This window comes from Eucyclogobius newberryi, unplaced genomic scaffold, assembly GCF_026437365.1.
Source record: "Eucyclogobius newberryi isolate DKJ021-1_F unplaced genomic scaffold, fEucNew1.0.hap1 SCAF_22, whole genome shotgun sequence".
Taxonomy (NCBI): Eukaryota; Metazoa; Chordata; class Actinopteri; order Gobiiformes; family Gobiidae; genus Eucyclogobius; species Eucyclogobius newberryi.
In genome coordinates, this window is record NW_027315857.1 from 26,142,463 (window position 1) to 26,164,517 (window position 22,055).

Consider the following 22,055-nt stretch of genomic DNA (forward strand, 5'->3'; position numbering starts at 1 on the left):
TGCAGTAAACTGTGGTATCGTCTGTAGTAAACTGTGGTGTCGTCTGTAGTAAACTGTGGTATCGTCTGTAGTAAACTGTGGTATCGTCTGTAGTAAACTGTGGTATCGTCTGCAGTAAACTGTGGTATCGTCTGCAGTAAACTGTGGTATCGTCTGTAGTAAACTGTGGTATCGTCTGTAGTAAACTGTGGTATCGTCTCTGTGGTATCGTCTGTAGTAAACTGTGGTATCGTCTGCAGTAAACTGTGGTATCGTCTGTAGTAAACTGTGGTATCGTCTGCAGTAAACTGTGGTATCGTCTGTAGTAAACTGTGGTATTGTCTGTAGTAAACTGTGGTATCGTCTGTAGTAAACTGTGGTATCGTCTGTAGTAAACTGTGGTGTCGTCTGTAGTAAACTGTGGTATCGTCTGTAGTAAACTGTGGTATCGTCTGTAGTAAACTGTGGTATCGTCTGTAGTAAACTGTGGTGTCGTCTGTAGTAAACTGTGGTATCGTCTGCAGTAAACTGTGGTATCGTCTGCAGTAAACTGTGGTATCGTCTGTAGTAAACTGTGGTATCGTCTGCATTAAACTGTGGTATCGTCTGTAGTAAACTGTGGTATCGTCTGTAGTAAACTGTGGTATCGTCTGTAGTAAACTGTGGTATCGTCTGTAGTAAACTGTGGTATCGTCTGTAGTAAACTGTGGTGTCGTCTGTAGTAAACTGTGGTATCGTCTGCAGTAAACTGTGGTATCGTCTGTAGTAAACTGTGGTATCGTCTCTGTGGTATCGTCTGCAGTAAACTGTGGTGTCGTCTGTAGTAAACTGTGGTATCGTCTGTAGTAAACTGTGGTATCGTCTGCAGTAAACTGTAGTATCGTCAGTAGTAAACTGTGGTATCGTCAGTAGTAAACTGTGGTATCGTCTGTAGTAAACTGTGGTATCGTCTGCAGTAAACTGTGGTATCGTCTGTAGTAAACTGTGGTATCGTCTCTGTGGTATCGTCTGCAGTAAACTGTGGTGTCGTCTGTAGTAAACTGTGGTATCGTCTGTAGTAAACTGTGGTATCGTCTGTAGGAAACTGTGGTATCGTCTGTAGTAAACTGTGGTATCGTCTGCAGTAAACTGTGGTATCGTCTGTAGTAAACTGTGGTATCGTCTGTAGTAAACTGTGGTATCGTCTGTAGTAAACTGTGGTATCGTCTGTAGTAAACTGTGGTGTCGTCTGTAGTAAACTGGTATCGTCTGTAGTAAACTGTGGTATCGTCTGTAGTAAACTGGTATCGTCTGTAGTAAACTGTGGTATCGTCAGTAGTAAACTGTGGAATCGTCTGTAGTAAACTGTGGTATCGTCTGTAGTAAACTGGTATCGTCTGTAGTAAACTGTGGTATCGTCTGTAGTAAACTGTGGTGTCGTCTGTAGTAAACTGGTATCGTCTGTAGTAAACTGTGGTATCGTCTGTAGTAAACTGGTATCGTCTGTAGTAAACTGTGGTATCGTCTGTAGTAAACTGTGGTATCGTCTGTAGTAAACTGTGGTATCGTCTGTAGTAAACTGTGGTATCGTCTCTGTGGTATCGTCTGCAGTAAACTGTGGTATCGTCTGTAGTAAACTGTGGTATCGTCTGTAGTAAACTGTAGTATCGTCAGTAGTAAACTGTGGTATCGTCTGCAGTAAACTGTGGTGTCGTCTGTAGTAAACTGTGGTATCGTCTGTAGTAAACTGTGGTATCGTCTGTAGGAAACTGTGGTATCGTCTGTAGTAAACTGTGGTATCGTCTGTAGTAAACTGTGGTATCGTCTGTAGTAAACTGTGGTATCGTCTGTAGTAAACTGTGGTATCGTCTGTAGTAAACTGTGGTATCGTCTGTAGTAAACTGTGGTGTCGTCTGTAGTAAACTGTGGTATCGTCTGTAGTAAACTGTGGTATCGTCTGTAGTAAACTGTGGTGTCGTCTGTAGTAAACTGTGGTATCGTCTGTAGTAAACTGTAGTATCGTCTGTAGTAAACTGTGGTATCGTCTGTAGGAAACTGTAGTATCGTCAGTAGTAAACTGTGGTATCGTCAGTAGTAAACTGTGGTATCGTCTGTAGTAAACTGTGGTATCGTCTGTAGTAAACTGTGGTGTCGTCTGTAGTAAACTGGTATCGTCTGTAGTAAACTGTGGTATCGTCTGTAGTAAACTGGTATCGTCTGTAGTAAACTGTGGTATCGTCTGTAGTAAACTGTGGTATCGTCTGTAGTAAACTGTGGTATCGTCTGTAGTAAACTGTGGTATCGTCTGTAGTAAACTGTGGTATCGTCTGTAGTAAACTGTAGTATCGTCTGTAGTAAACTGTGGTATCGTCTGTAGTAAACTGTGGTATCGTCTGTAGTAAACTGTGGTATCGTCTGCAGTAAACTGTGGTATCGTCTGTAGTAAACTGTGGTATCGTCTGTAGTAAACTGTGGTATCGTCTGTAGTAAACTGTGGTATCGTCTGTAGTAAACTGTGGTATCGTCTGTAGTAAACTGTGGTGTCGTCTGTAGTAAACTGGTATCGTCTGTAGTAAACTGTGGAATCGTCTGTAGTAAACTGTGGTATCGTCTGTAGTAAACTGGTATCGTCTGTAGTAAACTGTGGTATCGTCTGTAGTAAACTGTGGTGTCGTCTGTAGTAAACTGGTATCGTCTGTAGTAAACTGTGGTATCGTCTGTAGTAAACTGGTATCGTCTGTAGTAAACTGTGGTATCGTCTGTAGTAAACTGTGGTATCGTCTGTAGTAAACTGTGGTATCGTCTGTAGTAAACTGTGGTATCGTCTCTGTGGTATCGTCTGCAGTAAACTGTGGTATCGTCTGTAGTAAACTGTGGTATCGTCTGTAGTAAACTGTAGTATCGTCAGTAGTAAACTGTGGTATCGTCTGCATTAAACTGTGGTATCGTCTGTAGTAAACTGTGGTATCGTCTGTAGTAAACTGTGGTATCGTCTGCAGTAAACTGTGGTATCGTCTGTAGTAAACTGTGGTATCGTCTGCAGTAAACTGTGGTATCGTCTGTAGTAAACTGTAGTATCGTCAGTAGTAAACTGTGGTATCGTCTGTAGTAAACTGTGGTATCGTCTGTAGTAAACTGTGGTATCGTCTGCAGTAAACTGTGGTATCGTCTGTAGTAAACTGTGGTATCGTCTGTAGTAAACTGTGGTATCGTCTGTAGTAAACTGTAGTATCGTCAGTAGTAAACTGTGGTATCGTCTGCAGTAAACTGTGGTATCGTCTGTAGTAAACTGTGGTATCGTCTGTAGTAAACTGTGGTATCGTCTGTAGTAAACTGTGGTATCGTCTGTAGTAAACTGTGGTATCGTCTGTAGGAAACTGTAGTATCGTCAGTAGTAAACTGTGGTATCGTCAGTAGTAAACTGTGGTATCGTCTGTAGTAAACTGTGGTATCGTCTGTAGTAAACTGTGGTGTCGTCTGTAGTAAACTGTGGTATCGTCTGTAGTAAACTGTGGTATCGTCTGTAGTAAACTGTGGTATCGTCTGTAGTAAACTGTGGTATCGTCTGTAGTAAACTGTGGTATCGTCTCTGTGGTATCGTCTGCAGTAAACTGTGGTATCGTCTGTAGTAAACTGTTGTATTGTCTGTAGTAAACTGTGGTATCGTCTGTAGTAAACTGTGGCGTCGTCTGCAGTAAACTGTGGTATCGTCTGCAGTAAACTGTGGTATCGTCTGTAGTAAACTGTGGTATCGTCTGCAGTAAACTGTGGTATCGTCTGTAGTAAACTGTGGTATCGTCTGTAGTAAACTGTGGTATCGTCTGCAGTAAACTGTGGTATCGTCTGTAGTAAACTGTGGTATCGTCTGCAGTAAACTGTGGTATCGTCTGTAGTAAACTGTAGTATCGTCAGTAGTAAACTGTGGTATCGTCTGCAGTAAACTGTGGTATCGTCTGTAGTAAACTGTGGTGTCGTCTGTAGTAAACTGTGGTATCGCCTGTAGTAAACTGTGGTATCGTCTGCAGTAAACTGTGGTATCGTCTGCAGTAAACTGTGGTGTCGTCTGTAGTAAACTGTGGTATCGTCTGCAGTAAACTGTGGTATCGTCTGTAGTAAACTGTGGTATCGTCTGTAGTAAACTGTGGTATCGTCTGTAGTAAACTGTAGTATCGTCTGTAGTAAACTGTGGTATCGTCTGTAGTAAACTGTGGTATCGTCTGTAGTAAACTGTGGTATCGTCTGTAGTAAACTGTGGTATCGTCTGTAGTAAACTGTGGTATCGTCTGTAGTAAACTGTGGTATCGTCTGTAGTAAACTGTGGTATCGTCTGCAGTAAACTGTGGTATCGTCTGTAGTAAACTGTGGTATCGTCTGTAGTAAACTGTGGTATCGTCTGTAGTAAACTGTGGTATCGTCTGTAGTAAACTGTGGTATCGTCTGTAGTAAACTGTGGTATCGTCTGTAGTAAACTGTAGTATCGTCTGTAGTAAAATGTGGTATCGTCTGTAGTAAACTGTGGTGTCGTCTGTAGTAAACTGTGGTATCGTCTGTAGTAAACTGTGGTGTCGTCTGCAGTAAACTGTGGTATCGTCTGTAGTAAACTGTGGTGTCGTCTGTAGTAAACTGTGGTATCGTCTGTAGTAAACTGTGGTGTCGTCTGCAGTAAACTGTGGTATCGTCTGTAGTAAACTGTGGTGTCGTCTGTAGTAAACTGTGGTATCGTCTGTAGTAAACTGTGGTATCGTCTGTAGTAAACTGTGGTATCGTCTGCAGTAAACTGTGGTATCGTCTGCAGTAAACTGTGGTATCGTCTGTAGTAAACTGTGGTATCGTCTGTAGTAAACTGTGGTATCGTCTCTGTGGTATCGTCTGTAGTAAACTGTGGTATCGTCTGCAGTAAACTGTGGTATCGTCTGTAGTAAACTGTGGTATCGTCTGCAGTAAACTGTGGTATCGTCTGTAGTAAACTGTGGTATTGTCTGTAGTAAACTGTGGTGTCGTCTGTAGTAAACTGTGGTATCGTCTGTAGTAAACTGTGGTATCGTCTGTAGTAAACTGTGGTATCGTCTGTAGTAAACTGTGGTGTCGTCTGTAGTAAACTGTGGTATCGTCTGCAGTAAACTGTGGTATCGTCTGCAGTAAACTGTGGTATCGTCTGTAGTAAACTGTGGTATCGTCTGCATTAAACTGTGGTATCGTCTGTAGTAAACTGTGGTATCGTCTGTAGTAAACTGTGGTATCGTCTGTAGTAAACTGTGGTATCGTCTGTAGTAAACTGTGGTATCGTCTGTAGTAAACTGTGGTGTCGTCTGTAGTAAACTGTGGTATCGTCTGCAGTAAACTGTGGTATCGTCTGTAGTAAACTGTGGTATCGTCTCTGTGGTATCGTCTGCAGTAAACTGTGGTGTCGTCTGTAGTAAACTGTGGTATCGTCTGTAGTAAACTGTGGTATCGTCTGCAGTAAACTGTAGTATCGTCAGTAGTAAACTGTGGTATCGTCAGTAGTAAACTGTGGTATCGTCTGTAGTAAACTGTGGTATCGTCTGCAGTAAACTGTGGTATCGTCTGTAGTAAACTGTGGTATCGTCTCTGTGGTATCGTCTGCAGTAAACTGTGGTGTCGTCTGTAGTAAACTGTGGTATCGTCTGTAGTAAACTGTGGTATCGTCTGTAGGAAACTGTGGTATCGTCTGTAGTAAACTGTGGTATCGTCTGCAGTAAACTGTGGTATCGTCTGTAGTAAACTGTGGTATCGTCTGTAGTAAACTGTGGTATCGTCTGTAGTAAACTGTGGTATCGTCTGTAGTAAACTGTGGTATCGTCTGTAGTAAACTGTGGTGTCGTCTGTAGTAAACTGGTATCGTCTGTAGTAAACTGTGGTATCGTCTGTAGTAAACTGGTATCGTCTGTAGTAAACTGTGGTATCGTCAGTAGTAAACTGTGGAATCGTCTGTAGTAAACTGTGGTATCGTCTGTAGTAAACTGGTATCGTCTGTAGTAAACTGTGGTATCGTCTGTAGTAAACTGTGGTGTCGTCTGTAGTAAACTGGTATCGTCTGTAGTAAACTGTGGTATCGTCTGTAGTAAACTGGTATCGTCTGTAGTAAACTGTGGTATCGTCTGTAGTAAACTGTGGTATCGTCTGTAGTAAACTGTGGTATCGTCTGTAGTAAACTGTGGTATCGTCTCTGTGGTATCGTCTGCAGTAAACTGTGGTATCGTCTGTAGTAAACTGTGGTATCGTCTGTAGTAAACTGTAGTATCGTCAGTAGTAAACTGTGGTATCGTCTGCAGTAAACTGTGGTGTCGTCTGTAGTAAACTGTGGTATCGTCTGTAGTAAACTGTGGTATCGTCTGTAGGAAACTGTAGTATCGTCAGTAGTAAACTGTGGTATCGTCAGTAGTAAACTGTGGTATCGTCTGTAGTAAACTGTGGTATCGTCTGTAGTAAACTGTGGTATCGTCTGTAGTAAACTGTGGTATCGTCTGTAGTAAACTGTGGTATCGTCTGTAGTAAACTGTGGTGTCGTCTGTAGTAAACTGTGGTATCGTCTGTAGTAAACTGTGGTATCGTCTGTAGTAAACTGTGGTGTCGTCTGTAGTAAACTGTGGTATCGTCTGTAGTAAACTGTAGTATCGTCTGTAGTAAACTGTGGTATCGTCTGTAGGAAACTGTAGTATCGTCAGTAGTAAACTGTGGTATCGTCAGTAGTAAACTGTGGTATCGTCTGTAGTAAACTGTGGTATCGTCTGTAGTAAACTGTGGTGTCGTCTGTAGTAAACTGGTATCGTCTGTAGTAAACTGTGGTATCGTCTGTAGTAAACTGGTATCGTCTGTAGTAAACTGTGGTATCGTCTGTAGTAAACTGTGGTATCGTCTGTAGTAAACTGTGGTATCGTCTGTAGTAAACTGTGGTATCGTCTGTAGTAAACTGTGGTATCGTCTGTAGTAAACTGTAGTATCGTCTGTAGTAAACTGTGGTATCGTCTGTAGTAAACTGTGGTATCGTCTGTAGTAAACTGTGGTATCGTCTGCAGTAAACTGTGGTATCGTCTGTAGTAAACTGTGGTATCGTCTGTAGTAAACTGTGGTATCGTCTGTAGTAAACTGTGGTATCGTCTGTAGTAAACTGTGGTATCGTCTGTAGTAAACTGTGGTGTCGTCTGTAGTAAACTGGTATCGTCTGTAGTAAACTGTGGAATCGTCTGTAGTAAACTGTGGTATCGTCTGTAGTAAACTGGTATCGTCTGTAGTAAACTGTGGTATCGTCTGTAGTAAACTGTGGTGTCGTCTGTAGTAAACTGGTATCGTCTGTAGTAAACTGTGGTATCGTCTGTAGTAAACTGGTATCGTCTGTAGTAAACTGTGGTATCGTCTGTAGTAAACTGTGGTATCGTCTGTAGTAAACTGTGGTATCGTCTGTAGTAAACTGTGGTATCGTCTCTGTGGTATCGTCTGCAGTAAACTGTGGTATCGTCTGTAGTAAACTGTGGTATCGTCTGTAGTAAACTGTAGTATCGTCAGTAGTAAACTGTGGTATCGTCTGCAGTAAACTGTGGTATCGTCTGTAGTAAACTGTGGTATCGTCTGTAGTAAACTGTGGTATCGTCTGCAGTAAACTGTGGTATCGTCTGTAGTAAACTGTGGTATCGTCTGCAGTAAACTGTGGTATCGTCTGTAGTAAACTGTAGTATCGTCAGTAGTAAACTGTGGTATCGTCTGTAGTAAACTGTGGTATCGTCTGTAGTAAACTGTGGTATCGTCTGCAGTAAACTGTGGTATCGTCTGTAGTAAACTGTGGTATCGTCTGTAGTAAACTGTGGTATCGTCTGTAGTAAACTGTAGTATCGTCAGTAGTAAACTGTGGTATCGTCTGCAGTAAACTGTGGTATCGTCTGTAGTAAACTGTGGTATCGTCTGTAGTAAACTGTGGTATCGTCTGTAGTAAACTGTGGTATCGTCTGTAGTAAACTGTGGTATCGTCTGTAGGAAACTGTAGTATCGTCAGTAGTAAACTGTGGTATCGTCAGTAGTAAACTGTGGTATCGTCTGTAGTAAACTGTGGTATCGTCTGTAGTAAACTGTGGTGTCGTCTGTAGTAAACTGTGGTATCGTCTGTAGTAAACTGTGGTATCGTCTGTAGTAAACTGTGGTATCGTCTGTAGTAAACTGTGGTATCGTCTGTAGTAAACTGTGGTATCGTCTCTGTGGTATCGTCTGCAGTAAACTGTGGTATCGTCTGTAGTAAACTGTTGTATTGTCTGTAGTAAACTGTGGTATCGTCTGTAGTAAACTGTGGCGTCGTCTGCAGTAAACTGTGGTATCGTCTGCAGTAAACTGTGGTATCGTCTGTAGTAAACTGTGGTATCGTCTGCAGTAAACTGTGGTATCGTCTGTAGTAAACTGTGGTATCGTCTGTAGTAAACTGTGGTATCGTCTGCAGTAAACTGTGGTATCGTCTGTAGTAAACTGTGGTATCGTCTGCAGTAAACTGTGGTATCGTCTGTAGTAAACTGTAGTATCGTCAGTAGTAAACTGTGGTATCGTCTGCAGTAAACTGTGGTATCGTCTGTAGTAAACTGTGGTGTCGTCTGTAGTAAACTGTGGTATCGCCTGTAGTAAACTGTGGTATCGTCTGCAGTAAACTGTGGTGTCGTCTGTAGTAAACTGTGGTATCGTCTGCAGTAAACTGTGGTATCGTCTGTAGTAAACTGTGGTATCGTCTGTAGTAAACTGTGGTATCGTCTGTAGTAAACTGTGGTATCGTCTGTAGTAAACTGTGGTATCGTCTGTAGTAAACTGTGGTATCGTCTGCAGTAAACTGTGGTATCGTCTGTAGTAAACTGTGGTATCGTCTGTAGTAAACTGTGGTATCGTCTGCAGTAAACTGTGGTATCGTCAGTAGTAAACTGTGGTATCGTCTGTAGTAAACTGTGGTATCGTCTGTAGTAAACTGTGGTATCGTCTGTAGTAAACTGTGGTATCGTCTGTAGTAAACTGTAGTATCGTCAGTAGTAAACTGTGGTATCGTCTGTAGTAAACTGTGGTATCGTCTGTAGTAAACTGTGGTATCGTCTGCAGTAAACTGTGGTATCGTCTGTAGTAAACTGTGGTATCGTCTGCAGTAAACTGTGGTATCGTCTGTAGTAAACTGTAGTATCGTCAGTAGTAAACTGTGGTATCGTCTGCAGTAAACTGTGGTATCGTCTGTAGTAAACTGTGGTGTCGTCTGTAGTAAACTGTGGTATCGTCTGTAGTAAACTGTGGTATCGTCTGTAGTAAACTGTGGTATCGTCTGTAGTAAACTGTGGTATCGTCTGTAGTAAACTGTGGTATCGTCTGCAGTAAACTGTGGTATCATCTGTAGTAAGCTGTGGTATCGTCTCTGTGGTATCGTCTGCAGTAAACTGTGGTGTCGTCTGTAGTAAACTGTGGTATCGTCTGTAGTAAACTGTGGTATCGTCTGTAGGAAACTGTAGTATCGTCAGTAGTAAACTGTGGTATCGTCAGTAGTAAACTGTGGTATCGTCTGTAGTAAACTGTGGTATCGTCTGTAGTAAACTGTGGTGTCGTCTGTAGTAAACTGTGGTATCGTCTGTAGTAAACTGTGGTATCGTCTGTAGTAAACTGTGGTATCGTCTGTAGTAAACTGTGGTATCGTCTGTAGTAAACTGTGGTATCGTCTGTAGTAAACTGTGGTATCGTCTCTGTGGTATCGTCTGCAGTAAACTGTGGTATCGTCTGTAGTAAACTGTTGTATCGTCTGTAGTAAACTGTGGTATCGTCTGTAGTAAACTGTGGCGTCGTCTGCAGTAAACTGTGGTATCGTCTGCAGTAAACTGTGGTATCGTCTGTAGTAAACTGTGGTATTGTCTGTAGTAAACTGTGGTATCGTCTGTAGTAAACTGTGGTATCGTCTGTAGTAAACTGTGGTATCGTCTGCAGTAAACTGTGGTATCGTCTGTAGTAAACTGTGGTATCGTCTGTAGTAAACTGTGGTATCGTCTGCAGTAAACTGTGGTATCGTCTGTAGTAAACTGTGGTGTCGTCTGTAGTAAACTGTGGTATCGTCTGCAGTAAACTGTGGTATCGTCTGTAGTAAACTGTGGTATCGTCTGTAGTAAACTGTGGTATCGTCTGTAGTAAACTGTGGTATCGTCTGTAGTAAACTGTGGTATCGTCTGTAGTAAACTGTGGTATCGTCTGCAGTAAACTGTGGTATCGTCTGTAGTAAACTGTGGTATCGTCTGTAGTAAACTGTGGTATCGTCTGCAGTAATCTGTGGTATCGTCAGTAGTAAACTGTGGTATCGTCTGTAGTAAACTGTGGTATCGTCTGTAGTAAACTGTGGGATCGCCTGTAGTAAACTGTGGTATCGTCTGTAGTAAACTGTGGTATCGTCTGTAGTAAACTGTGGTATCGTCTGTAGTAAACTGTGGTATCGTCTGCAGTAAACTGTGGTATCGTCTGTAGTAAACTGTGGTGTCGTCTGTAGTAAACTGTGGTATCGTCAGTAGTAAACTGTGGTATCGTCTGTAGTAAACTGTGGTATCGTCTGCAGTAAACTGTGGTATCGTCTGCAGTAAACTGTGGTATCGTCTGTAGTAAACTGTGGTATCGTCAGTAGTAAACTGTGGTATTGTCTGTAGTAAACTGTGGTGTCGTCTGTATTAAACTGTGGTGTCGTCTGTAGTAAACTGTGGTATCGTCTGTAGTAAACTGTGGTATCGTCTGTAGTAAACTGTGGTATCGTCAGTAGTAAACTGTGGTATTGTCTGTAGTAAACTGTGGTGTCGTCTGTAGTAAACTGTGGTGTCGTCTGTAGTAAACTGTGGTATTGTCTGTAGTAAACTGTGGTATCGTCTGTAGTAAACTGGTATCGTCTGTAGTAAACTGTGGTATCGTCTGTAGTAAACTGTGGTGTCGTCTGTAGTAAACTGGTATCGTCTGTAGTAAACTGTGGTATCGTCTGTAGTAAACTGGTATCGTCTGTAGTAAACTGTGGTATCGTCTGTAGTAAACTGTGGTATCGTCTGTAGTAAACTGTGGTATCGTCTGTAGTAAACTGTGGTATCGTCTCTGTGGTATCGTCTGCAGTAAACTGTGGTATCGTCTGTAGTAAACTGTGGTATCGTCTCTGTGGTATCGTCTGTAGTAAACTGTGGTATCGTCTGTAGTAAACTGTTGTATCGTCTGTAGTAAACTGTGGTATCGTCTGTAGTAAACTGTGGTATCGTCTGTAGTAAACTGTGGCGTCGTCTGCAGTAAACTGTGGTATCGTCTGTAGTAAACTGTAGTATCGTCAGTAGTAAACTGTGGTATCGTCTGCAGTAAACTGTGGTATCGTCTGTAGTAAACTGTGGTATCGTCTGTAGTAAACTGGTATCGTCTGTAGTAAACTGTGGTATCGTCTGTAGTAAACTGTGGTATCGTCTGTAGTAAACTGTGGTGTCATCTGTAGTAAACTGTGGTATCGTCTGTAGTAAACTGTGGTATCGTCTGTAGTAAACTGTGGTATCGTCTGTAGTAAACTGTGGTATCGTCTGCAGTAAACTGTGGTATCGTCTGTAGTAAACTGTGGTATCGTCTCTGTGGTATCGTCTGCAGTAAACTGTGGTGTCGTCTGTAGTAAACTGTGGTATCGTCTGTAGTAAACTGTAGTATCGTCTGTAGTAAACTGTGGTATCGTCTGTAGTAAACTGTGGTGTCGTCTGTAGTAAACTGGTATCGTCTGTAGTAAACTGTGGTATCGTCTGTAGTAAACTGGTATCGTCTGTAGTAAACTGTGGTATCGTCTGTAGTAAACTGTGGTATCGTCTGTAGTAAACTGTGGTATCGTCTGTAGTAAACTGTGGTATCGTCTGTAGTAAACTGTGGTATCGTCTGCAGTAAACTGTGGTGTCGTCTGTAGTAAACTGTGGTATCGTCTGTAGTAAACTGTGGTATCGTCTGTAGTAAACTGTGGTATCGTCTGTAGTAAACTGTGGTATCGTCTGTAGTAAACTGTGGTATCGTCTGTAGTAAACTGTGGTGTCATCTGTAGTAAACTGGTATCGTCTGTAGTAAACTGTGGTATCGTCTGTAGTAAACTGGTATCGTCTGTAGTAAACTGTGGTATCGTCAGTAGTAAACTGTGGTGTCGTCTGTAGTAAACTGGTATCGTCTGTAGTAAACTGTGGTATCGTCTGTAGTAAACTGTGGTATCGTCTGTAGTAAACTGGTATCGTCTGTAGTAAACTGTGGTATCGTCTGTAGTAAACTGTGGTGTCGTCTGTAGTAAACTGGTATCGTCTGTAGTAAACTGTGGTATCGTCTGTAGTAAACTGGTATCGTCTGTAGTAAACTGTGGTATCGTCTGTAGTAAACTGTGGTATCGTCTGTAGTAAACTGTGGTATCGTCTCTGTGGTATCGTCTGCAGTAAACTGTGGTATCGTCTGTAGTAAATTGTGGTATCGTCTCTGTGGTATCGTCTGCAGTAAACTGTGGTATCGTCTGTAGTAAACTGTGGTATCGTCTGTAGTAAACTGTTGTATCGTCTGTAGTAAACTGTGGTATCGTCTGTAGTAAACTGTGGCGTCGTCTGCAGTAAACTGTGGTATCGTCTGCAGTAAACTGTGGTATCGTCTGTAGTAAACTGTGGTGTCGTCTGTAGTAAACTGTGGTATCGTCTGCAGTAAACTGTGGTATCGTCTGTAGTAAACTGTGGTATCGTCTGCAGTAAACTGTAGTATCGTCAGTAGTAAACTGTGGTATCGTCTGCAGTAAACTGTGGTATCGTCTGTAGTAAACTGTGGTATCGTCTGTAGTAAACTGTGGTATCGTCTGCAGTAAACTGTGGTATCGTCTGTAGTAAACTGTGGTATCGTCTGCAGTAAACTGTGGTATCGTCTGTAGTAAACTGTAGTATCGTCAGTAGTAAACTGTGGTATCGTCTGTAGTAAACTGTGGTATCGTCTGTAGTAAACTGTGGTATCGTCTGCAGTAAACTGTGGTATCGTCTGTAGTAAACTGTGGTATCGTCTGCAGTAAACTGTGGTATCGTCTGTAGTAAACTGTAGTATCGTCTGTAGTAAACTGTGGTATCGTCTGCAGTAAACTGTGGTATCGTCTGTAGTAAACTGTGGTGTCGTCTGTAGTAAACTGTGGTATCGTCTGTAGTAAACTGTGGTATCGTCTGTAGTAAACTGTGGTATCGTCTGTAGTAAACTGTGGGATCGCCTGTAGTAAACTGTGGTATCGTCTGTAGTAAACTGTGGTATCGTCTGCAGTAAACTGTGGTATCGTCTGTAGTAAACTGTGGTATCGTCTCTGTGGTATCGTCTGCAGTAAACTGTGGTGTCGTCTGTAGTAAACTGTGGTATCGTCTGTAGTAAACTGTGGTATCGTCTGTAGGAAACTGTAGTATCGTCAGTAGTAAACTGTGGTATCGTCAGTAGTAAACTGTGGTATCGTCTGCAGTAAACTGTGGTGTCGTCTGTAGTAAACTGTGGTATCGTCTGTAGTAAACTGTGGTATCGTCTGTAGTAAACTGTGGTATCGTCTGTAGTAAACTGTGGTATCGTCTGTAGTAAACTGTGGTATCGTCTGTAGTAAACTGTGGTATCGTCTCTGTGGTATCGTCTGCAGTAAACTGTGGTATCGTCTGTAGTAAACTGTTGTATCGTCATTAGTAAACTGTGGTATCGTCTGTAGTAAACTGTGGTATCGTCTGTAGTAAACTGTGGTATCGTCTGTAGTAAACTGTGGTATCGTCTGTAGGAAACTGTAGTATCGTCAGTAGTAAACTGTGGTATCGTCAGTAGTAAACTGTGGTATCGTCTGTAGTAAACTGTGGTATCGTCTGTAGTAAACTGTGGTGTCGTCTGTAGTAAACTGTGGTATCGTCTGTAGTAAACTGTGGTATCGTCTGTAGTAAACTGTGGTATCGTCTGTAGTAAACTGTGGTATCGTCTGTAGTAAACTGTGGTATCGTCTCTGTGGTATCGTCTGCAGTAAACTGTGGTATCGTCTGTAGTAAACTGTTGTATTGTCTGTAGTAAACTGTGGTATCGTCTGTAGTAAACTGTGGCGTCGTCTGCAGTAAACTGTGGTATCGTCTGCAGTAAACTGTGGTATCGTCTGTAGTAAACTGTGGTATCGTCTGCAGTAAACTGTGGTATCGTCTGTAGTAAACTGTGGTATCGTCTGTAGTAAACTGTGGTATCGTCTGCAGTAAACTGTGGTATCGTCTGTAGTAAACTGTGGTATCGTCTGCAGTAAACTGTGGTATCGTCTGTAGTAAACTGTAGTATCGTCAGTAGTAAACTGTGGTATCGTCTGCAGTAAACTGTGGTATCGTCTGTAGTAAACTGTGGTGTCGTCTGTAGTAAACTGTGGTATCGCCTGTAGTAAACTGTGGTATCATCTGCAGTAAACTGTGGTGTCGTCTGTAGTAAACTGTGGTATCGTCTGCAGTAAACTGTGGTATCGTCTGTAGTAAACTGTGGTATCGTCTGTAGTAAACTGTGGTATCGTCTGTAGTAAACTGTGGTATCGTCTGTAGTAAACTGTGGTATCGTCTGTAGTAAACTGTGGTATCGTCTGCAGTAAACTGTGGTATCGTCTGTAGTAAACTGTGGTATCGTCTGTAGTAAACTGTGGTATCGTCTGCAGTAAACTGTGGTATCGTCAGTAGTAAACTGTGGTATCGTCTGTAGTAAACTGTGGTATCGTCTGTAGTAAACTGTGGGATCGCCTGTAGTAAACTGTGGTATCGTCTGTAGTAAACTGTGGTATCGTCTGTAGTAAACTGTGGTATCGTCTGTAGTAAACTGTGGTATCGTCTGCAGTAAACTGTGGTATCGTCTGTAGTAAACTGTGGTATCGTCTGCAGTAAACTGTGGTATCGTCTGTAGTAAACTGTAGTATCGTCAGTAGTAAACTGTGGTATCGTCTGTAGTAAACTGTGGTATCGTCTGTAGTAAACTGTGGTATCGTCTGCAGTAAACTGTGGTATCGTCTGTAGTAAACTGTGGTATCGTCTGCAGTAAACTGTGGTATCGTCTGTAGTAAACTGTAGTATCGTCAGTAGTAAACTGTGGTATCGTCTGCAGTAAACTGTGGTATCGTCTGTAGTAAACTGTGGTGTCGTCTGTAGTAAACTGTGGTATCGTCTGTAGTAAACTGTGGTATCGTCTGTAGTAAACTGTGGTATCGTCTGTAGTAAACTGTGGTATCGTCTGTAGTAAACTGTGGTATCGTCTGCAGTAAACTGTGGTATCATCTGTAGTAAACTGTGGTATCGTCTCTGTGGTATCGTCTGCAGTAAACTGTGGTGTCGTCTGTAGTAAACTGTGGTATCGTCTGTAGTAAACTGTGGTATCGTCTGTAGGAAACTGTAGTATCGTCAGTAGTAAACTGTGGTATCGTCAGTAGTAAACTGTGGTATCGTCTGTAGTAAACTGTGGTATCGTCTGTAGTAAACTGTGGTGTCGTCTGTAGTAAACTGTGGTATCGTCTGTAGTAAACTGTGGTATCGTCTGTAGTAAACTGTGGTATCGTCTGTAGTAAACTGTGGTATCGTCTGTAGTAAACTGTGGTATCGTCTGTAGTAAACTGTGGTATCGTCTCTGTGGTATCGTCTGCAGTAAACTGTGGTATCGTCTGTAGTAAACTGTTGTATCGTCTGTAGTAAACTGTGGTATCGTCTGTAGTAAACTGTGGCGTCGTCTGCAGTAAACTGTGGTATCGTCTGCAGTAAACTGTGGTATCGTCTGTAGTAAACTGTGGTATTGTCTGTAGTAAACTGTGGTATCGTCTGTAGTAAACTGTGGTATCGTCTGTAGTAAACTGTGGTATCGTCTGCAGTAAACTGTGGTATCGTCTGTAGTAAACTGTGGTATCGTCTGTAGTAAACTGTGGTATCGTCTGCAGTAAACTGTGGTATCGTCTGTAGTAAACTGTGGTGTCGTCTGTAGTAAACTGTGGTATCGTCTGCAGTAAACTGTGGTATCGTCTGTAGTAAACTGTGGTATCGTCTGTAGTAAACTGTGGTATCGTCTGTAGTAAACTGTGGTATCGTCTGTAGTAAACTGTGGTATCGTCTGTAGTAAACTGTGGTATCGTCTGCAGTAAACTGTGGTATCGTCTGTAGTAAACTGTGGTATCGTCTGTAGTAAACTGTGGTATCGTCTGCAGTAAACTGTGGTATCGTCAGTAGTAAACTGTGGTATCGTCTGTAGTAAACTGTGGTATCGTCTGTAGTAAACTGTGGGATCGCCTGTAGTAAACTGTGGTATCGTCTGTAGTAAACTGTGGTATCGTCTGTAGTAAACTGTGGTATCGTCTGTAGTAAACTGTGGTATCGTCTGCAGTAAACTGTGGTATCGTCTGTAGTAAACTGTGGTGTCGTCTGTAGTAAACTGTGGTATCGTCAGTAGTAAACTGTGGTATCGTCTGTAGTAAACTGTGGTATCGTCTGCAGTAAACTGTGGTATCGTCTGCAGTAAACTGTGGTATCGTCTGTAGTAAACTGTGGTATCGTCAGTAGTAAACTGTGGTATTGTCTGTAGTAAACTGTGGTGTCGTCTGTATTAAACTGTGGTGTCGTCTGTAGTAAACTGTGGTATCGTCTGTAGTAAACTGTGGTATCGTCTGTAGTAAACTGTGGTATCGTCAGTAGTAAACTGTGGTATTGTCTGTAGTAAACTGTGGTGTCGTCTGTAGTAAACTGTGGTGTCGTCTGTAGTAAACTGTGGTATTGTCTGTAGTAAACTGTGGTATCGTCTGTAGTAAACTGGTATCGTCTGTAGTAAACTGTGGTATCGTCTGTAGTAAACTGTGGTGTCGTCTGTAGTAAACTGGTATCGTCTGTAGTAAACTGTGGTATCGTCTGTAGTAAACTGGTATCGTCTGTAGTAAACTGTGGTATCGTCTGTAGTAAACTGTGGTATCGTCTGTAGTAAACTGTGGTATCGTCTGTAGTAAACTGTGGTATCGTCTCTGTGGTATCGTCTGCAGTAAACTGTGGTATCGTCTGTAGTAAACTGTGGTATCGTCTCTGTGGTATCGTCTGTAGTAAACTGTGGTATCGTCTGTAGTAAACTGTTGTATCGTCTGTAGTAAACTGTGGTATCGTCTGTAGTAAACTGTGGTATCGTCTGTAGTAAACTGTGGCGTCGTCTGCAGTAAACTGTGGTATCGTCTGCAGTAAACTGTGGTATCGTCTGTAGTAAACTGTAGTATCGTCAGTAGTAAACTGTGGTATCGTCTGCAGTAAACTGTGGTATCGTCTGTAGTAAACTGTGGTATCGTCTGTAGTAAACTGGTATCGTCTGTAGTAAACTGTGGTATCGTCTGTAGTAAACTGTGGTATCGTCTGTAGTAAACTGTGGTGTCATCTGTAGTAAACTGTGGTATCGTCTGTAGTAAACTGTGGTATCGTCTGTAGTAAACTGTGGTATCGTCTGTAGTAAACTGTGGTATCGTCTGCAGTAAACTGTGGTATCGTCTGTAGTAAACTGTGGTATCGTCTCTGTGGTATCGTCTGCAGTAAACTGTGGTGTCGTCTGTAGTAAACTGTGGTATCGTCTGTAGTAAACTGTAGTATCGTCTGTAGTAAACTGTGGTATCGTCTGTAGTAAACTGTGGTGTCGTCTGTAGTAAACTGGTATCGTCTGTAGTAAACTGTGGTATCGTCTGTAGTAAACTGGTATCGTCTGTAGTAAACTGTGGTATCGTCTGTAGTAAACTGTGGTATCGTCTGTAGTAAACTGTGGTATCGTCTGTAGTAAACTGTGGTATCGTCTGTAGTAAACTGTGGTATCGTCTGCAGTAAACTGTGGTGTCGTCTGTAGTAAACTGTGGTATCGTCTGTAGTAAACTGTGGTATCGTCTGTAGTAAACTGTGGTATCGTCTGTAGTAAACTGTGGTATCGTCTGTAGTAAACTGTGGTATCGTCTGTAGTAAACTGTGGTGTCATCTGTAGTAAACTGGTATCGTCTGTAGTAAACTGTGGTATCGTCTGTAGTAAACTGGTATCGTCTGTAGTAAACTGTGGTATCGTCAGTAGTAAACTGTGGTGTCGTCTGTAGTAAACTGGTATCGTCTGTAGTAAACTGTGGTATCGTCTGTAGTAAACTGTGGTATCGTCTGTAGTAAACTGGTATCGTCTGTAGTAAACTGTGGTATCGTCTGTAGTAAACTGTGGTGTCGTCTGTAGTAAACTGGTATCGTCTGTAGTAAACTGTGGTATCGTCTGTAGTAAACTGGTATCGTCTGTAGTAAACTGTGGTATCGTCTGTAGTAAACTGTGGTATCGTCTGTAGTAAACTGTGGTATCGTCTCTGTGGTATCGTCTGCAGTAAACTGTGGTATCGTCTGTAGTAAACTTTGGTATCGTCTCTGTGGTATCGTCTGCAGTAAACTGTGGTATCGTCTGTTGTAAACTGTGGTATCGTCTGTAGTAAACTGTTGTATCGTCTGTAGTAAACTGTGGTATCGTCTGTAGTAAACTGTGGCGTCGTCTGCAGTAAACTGTGGTATCGTCTGCAGTAAACTGTGGTATCGTCTGTAGTAAACTGTGGTGTCGTCTGTAGTAAACTGTGGTATCGTCTGCAGTAAACTGTGGTATCGTCTGTAGTAAACTGTGGTATCGTCTGCAGTAAACTGTAGTATCGTCAGTAGTAAACTGTGGTATCGTCTGCAGTAAACTGTGGTATCGTCTGTAGTAAACTGTGGTATCGTCTGTAGTAAACTGTGGTATCGTCTGCAGTAAACTGTGGTATCGTCTGTAGTAAACTGTGGTATCGTCTGCAGTAAACTGTGGTATCGTCTGTAGTAAACTGTAGTATCGTCAGTAGTAAACTGTGGTATCGTCTGTAGTAAACTGTGGTATCGTCTGTAGTAAACTGTGGTATCGTCTGCAGTAAACTGTGGTATCGTCTGTAGTAAACTGTGGTATCGTCTGCAGTAAACTGTGGTATCGTCTGTAGTAAACTGTAGTATCGTCAGTAGTAAACTGTGGTATCGTCTGCAGTAAACTGTGGTATCGTCTGTAGTAAACTGTGGTGTCGTCTGTAGTAAACTGTGGTATCGTCTGTAGTAAACTGTGGTATCGTCTGTAGTAAACTGTGGTATCGTCTGTAGTAAACTGTGGTATCGTCTGTAGTAAACTGTGGTATCGTCTGCAGTAAACTGTGGTATCGTCTGTAGTAAACTGTGGTATCGTCTCTGTGGTATCGTCTGCAGTAAACTGTGGTGTCGTCTGTAGTAAACTGTGGTATCGTCTGTAGTAAACTGTGGTATCGTCTGTAGGAAACTGTAGTATCGTCAGTAGTAAACTGTGGTATCGTCAGTAGTAAACTGTGGTATCGTCTGCAGTAAACTGTGGTGTCGTCTGTAGTAAACTGTGGTATCGTCTGTAGTAAACTGTGGTATCGTCTGTAGTAAACTGTGGTATCGTCTGTAGTAAACTGTGGTATCGTCTGTAGTAAACTGTGGTATCGTCTGTAGTAAACTGTGGTATCGTCTCTGTGGTATCGTCTGCAGTAAACTGTGGTATCGTCTGTAGTAAACTGTTGTATCGTCATTAGTAAACTGTGGTATCGTCTGTAGTAAACTGTGGCGTCGTCTGCAGTAAACTGTGGTATCGTCTGCAGTAAACTGTGGTATCGTCTGTAGTAAACTGTGGTATCGTCTGCAGTAAACTGTGGTATCGTCTGTAGTAAACTGTGGTATCGTCTGTAGTAACCTGTGGTATCGTCTGCAGTAAACTGTGGTATCGTCTGTAGTAAACTGTGGTATCGTCTGTAGTAAACTGTGGTATCGTCTGTAGTAAACTGTGGTATCGTCTGTAGTAAACTGTGGTATCGTCTGTAGTAAACTGTGGTATCGTCTGCAGTAAACTGTGGTATCGTCTGTAGTAAACTGTGGTATCGTCTGTAGTAAACTGTGGTATCGTCTGCAGTAAACTGTGGTATCGTCTGTAGTAAACTGTGGTATCGTCTGTAGTAAACTGTGGTATCGTCTGTAGTAAACTGTGGGATCGCCTGTAGTAAACTGTGGTATCGTCTGTAGTAAACTGTGGTATCGTCTGTAGTAAACTGTGGTATCGTCTGTAGTAAACTGTGGTATCGTCTGTAGTAAACTGTGGTATCGTCTGCAGTAAACTGTGGTATCGTCTGTAGTAAACTGTGGTGTCGTCTGTAGTAAACTGTGGTATCGTCAGTAGTAAACTGTGGTATCGTCTGTAGTAAACTGTGGTATCGTCTGCAGTAAACTGTGGTATCGTCTGCAGTAAACTGTGGTATCGTCTGTAGTAAACTGTGGTATCGTCAGTAGTAAACTGTGGTATCGTCTGTAGTAAACTGTGGTGTCGTCTGTAGTAAACTGTGGTGTCGTCTGTAGTAAACTGTGGTATCGTCTGTAGTAAACTGTGGTATCGTCTGTAGTAAACTGTGGTATCGTCTGTAGTAAACTGGTATCGTCTGTAGTAAACTGTGGTATCGTCTGTAGTAAACTGTGGTGTCGTCTGTAGTAAACTGGTATCGTCTGTAGTAAACTGTGGTATCGTCTGTAGTAAACTGGTATCGTCTGTAGTAAACTGTGGTATCGTCTGTAGTAAACTGTGGTATCGTCTGTAGTAAACTGTGGTATCGTCTGTAGTAAACTGTGGTATCGTCTCTGTGGTATCGTCTGCAGTAAACTGTGGTATCGTCTGTAGTAAACTGTGGTATCGTCTCTGTGGTATCGTCTGTAGTAAACTGTGGTATCGTCTCTGTGGTATCGTCTGTAGTAAACTGTGGTATCGTCAGTAGTAAACTGTGGTATCGTCTGTAGTAAACTGTGGTATCGTCTGTAGTAAACTGTGGTATCGTCTGTAGTAAACTGTGGTATCGTCTGTAGTAAACTGTGGTATCGTCTGTAGTAAACTGTGGCGTTGTCTGCAGTAAACTGTGGTATCGTCTGTAGTAAACTGTAGTATCGTCAGTAGTAAACTGTGGTATCGTCTGCAGTAAACTGTGGTATCGTCTGTAGTAAACTGTGGTATCGTCTGTAGTAAACTGTGGTATCGTCTGCAGTAAACTGTGGTATCGTCTGTAGTAAACTGTGGTATCGTCTGCAGTAAACTGTGGTATCGTCTGTAGTAAACTGTTGTATCGTCTGTAGTAAACTGTAGTATCGTCAGTAGTAAACTGTGGTATCGTCTGCAGTAAACTGTGGTATCGTTTGTAGTAAACTGTGGTATCGTCTGTAGTAAACTGTGGTATCGTCTGTAGTAAACTGTGGTATCGTCTGTAGTAAACTGGTATCGTCTGTAGTAAACTGTGGTATCGTCTGTAGTAAACTGTGGTATCGTCTGCAAACAAGTTAAAATTAAGAACATCAGATACTTTTTGGATATCATTAATATATAATAAAAATAATTTTGGGCCCAAAACAGAGCCTTGTGGCACCACAACTAATTCTCTGACCACTAGACTCTGCTCCTTCAGATGAACATATTGGAATCGATCCGATAAGTCATTATTTAACCAAGATTTTGCTTTTCCCCTAAAGCCATATTTTTCCAATTGTTGTAGTTAAATTGTGTGTCAATTGTATCAAATGCTTTCTGTAAATCAAAAAATAAACCTATTGTATGAGGTTTTGATCTAATGATTGTGAAATATTTTCAACCAGATGAACAACTGCCATCGTTGTGGACCTTTGTGCTCTAAAACCAAACTGATGCTCATGTCATATTGTTAACTTCAACATCGTTATCTCATCTTTTAACAAAGTATTTCTCTAATATTTTTGAAAATTGTGAAAGTAAAGAAATGGGTCGATAATTACAAGTCAAATGTTTGTCACCGCCTTTGTACAAGGGACTGACCTTTGTACAAGGGACTGACCTTTTTACAAGGGACTGACCTTTGTACAAGGGACTGACCTTTGTACAAGGGACTGACCTTTTTACAAGGGACTGACCTTTGTACAAGGGACTGACCTTTGTACAAGGGAATGACCTTTGTACAAGGAAATGACCTTTCTACAAGGGACTGACCTTTGTACAAGGGAATGACCTTTGTACAAGGGAATGACCTTTCTACAAGGGAATGACCTTTGTACAAG